Source organism: Cyphomyrmex costatus, unplaced genomic scaffold (genome assembly GCF_001594065.2).
Source record: "Cyphomyrmex costatus isolate MS0001 unplaced genomic scaffold, Ccosl1.0 scaffold502, whole genome shotgun sequence".
NCBI lineage: Eukaryota > Metazoa > Arthropoda > Insecta > Hymenoptera > Formicidae > Cyphomyrmex > Cyphomyrmex costatus.
The window spans coordinates 453781-456712 of record NW_017279285.1 but is presented as its reverse complement, the minus strand read 5'-3'; the positions used below and the strand labels follow the sequence as shown (position 1 = coordinate 456712).

Sequence of the window (2932 nt, the reverse complement as noted above, 5' to 3'; positions counted from 1 at the left end):
ACTAGGGAATTTCATTCTTTAAAGTGAGATTCTACTTCAAATAATTTAAAGAGTATATGTTTGGTTATTTGGATGATTATCATGCATAATAAAATAACATTTATAAAAATACAATTAGATTCAGAAATTCTAAGAATTATAGTTAAATATCGTATGCTTGATAATTCTGACTAACAAAAGTGTTAATAATAACAGTAATTTTATGGCAATTTTGCGAAATTATTCCCGAGTATTTTGACGGATTTTTCGGATCAGGTACTTCTCAAGATTCGTTTCTTAGGATTTGAAAGGGTGCTTCACTCGTCGCAATGTGCACGCTAATAAAATATTGCCGAGTCGTACGCACGTGCGTCGAGCACACAGAAGTGAAACGGTTCGTTCGGTGTGGTAAATGCACCACGGTTGGGTAAGAACCCTGGTCTCGTATATGGGGGACGACAGAGGAGAGACAGCTGTGGGGCAGCTGGCAGCGCGTGCCACGAACCTATGGGGTCTCCTTCGAGCGCGGACGCGACGGACGATGATATCCTATATTCCGTCGCACGTAAGTAACGGCAGGTTTCGAACAATACGACGTTCCCGCGAGCTTCGTCTATCCTTGGCATCAAAGGGAACGTAGCTGGGCAGCTACGAATTATCGCTGCCTGGTTGCCTACCTCCGGAAGCACTGTATAATAAAACTCCTTACGACTGTGATCGTTTGCATAATGTACTATATAAGAAGCACCACTACTCTTCATCGATTTTCATAAGAACATATAATCGTAATTCGACTAGGTCTTTACCGATGAGATATAAAACCTGTTTGCGGAGGATAATACATACGAGTATAGTAAAATTTCTTGAACAGAAAAAAATTTCTAGTTGAAAAATTTCTGATAGAGAATGGGCAAATTAAAATTTTCTGGTTAAATTTATTACAATTATAATTGAGATCATTGAGATAATCAGAATTCTGATACAATGTTTCTGGCAAAATCTATTAGAATTCTCATGTTTACCAAAACAATTTATATTAATCAGTATTCTAATGATCTCAATTATGCTATAGAATTCTATAATAGATTTAACTAGAAATCCTCATTGCTCCATTTTTTACCAGAATTATTTAATCCAACTAGACCGTTTTTCTCAGTGTATATATAGGAGAATTACTTTCGTAGAAAAAAATCATTTTAATTTAACAAAATAACAAACTTACATTTTTCCGAAACCGTAAAAATAAGCTTTTATAATATAAGTTTATCAAAAAGGTGCTACAATTTATTAATATTTTATTTTTTTATATATTCGGTACTTATACAAAAGTGAAAATTAACATTAAAATTCTGAATATAATTTTTAAAAAAGTTATGTAATGCGGGATGCCGGATATCCTACAGTTTCTAATTCAAGATAATATGCATTTATTTTCTGTCTGTATTGCATTTGTAATGTTCGTACAAGGCGCATTGAAAAGGTGCACTTTCCTCGTGAGTTTTTCACCGGCCCGAAAGAAAAAGGATCAGCGAGTTCAAAGCTTTCGGGGGAGAACGTTTCAGGCCAGCGAACATCTGCCGTCGTCTGCAACGATAATAATTCGAACAGCTGATGTTCTTCCGCGGACCACCGCCTCGCCTCGTCGATCCCTTAGAATCGCTTCGCTTTGTTATGCATTTTCGTAAGAGAAATTCTCGCGGAATAAAGGAAGACATTTCGATATTTTCAATCTTTTCTTATAATAAAAAATTCTTTTAGTAATATTTTTTTTACAATATAAATGCTATATAAATATTCTTTCATTTGTTATGCGTTTTTAATACATGGATTATGAAAAATTAATATCATAAATATATTTTCTCGAAAAAGAAATTAAAATGAGAAAAATAGAATATTCAGTTGTAATTGATTAATTATATTTTTCTAAATATTTTCTAAATATATTCTACGCAATATATAATTTATGTAATAATAATTCCAATTACGATTTTTGAAGTGTCATTTATACAGTTTTGCTTATTATTAAAATAAAATAAAAATAAAAATTTCATAAATTTATGATTTATAGATTTATAAATCATAAGTGAATAATCTATAAATCATAAGTGAAAATTTTGCGTTAAAGTTCATTCCAAAAGAAGATAAATGTCAACGTAGACCAATTATGTCAATCATCAAAGTCACGATGGAGACGAGGAAAATCTATAGAAAGTACAAACAAAAGAGAAAAGATCGACGATTTGTCTGTGATTATGCCGAGTTCCCGTCGCGCACACGTGCTTTTTCGGACAATCGATCACCCGGCAACAAGTCATTACCCTGCCGTGCCCACGAGAAGCGTCTCAAAACCAGCGTCGTTGAGTACCGCGTGAAAGTACCAATCGGTCCCGCTTTTTGAATTTCAGCGCTCATGTTTTCTGGGTATGGGGCTGCTTGCGTGCGCACGTATCCGTACACGGGAGTGGGAATAAATGTCGGCCAATCGAGAGGCTCGATGGCAGACCAACTGGCAAGGAAACTGGCGAACTGAAGCGCCATGCAGTAGCCGCGGCAACTTAAACGGAAGGACTTAGCACTCGCACGTGGGCTTTCATCGGCGTCGGTTGCGTTTTGAACGCGTTCACGGTAACAAAAACCGAGTCACCGTTCGCATCGCGTGGTGACTATAACGTGAACTGGCCCAGTACGAATCATCCTTGCCGTAAAAAGGTGCCTGCAGTTTTCGCGAGTATTTCTTTGAGTCGAACAGTCGTTTCTTCCGAAAGTGTATCGTGTTTCGTATAGATTACGTAGATTCCACACAGACGGAAAGATTCCTAACCTTGGTGTATAACTGTTTGTGTACCATCACATATTGGGATTATCACGGCGTAGTGCAACAGGCAGACGTACATAGTGCGATACACATGTAAGTGAGCGAATTATTTAGCACTGATCGTTAAGCCTTGGAAAA

At 36.5% G+C, this 2932-nt stretch overlaps 1 protein-coding gene across 2 annotated transcripts in view; it reads left to right on the top strand.

The window, feature by feature from the left end:
* The first annotated feature begins 2670 nt into the window (after positions 1-2670).
* LOC108778571 (RNA-binding protein 24) overlaps positions 2671-2932 on the top strand; it is a 33861-nt gene continuing 33599 nt past the window's right edge. For both annotated transcript variants that reach the window (XM_018545783.1, XM_018545782.1), the window contains exon 1: positions 2671-2887. The gene's annotated coding sequence lies outside the window, so the exon portion shown is untranslated. The remainder of the gene's footprint in view (positions 2888-2932) is intronic.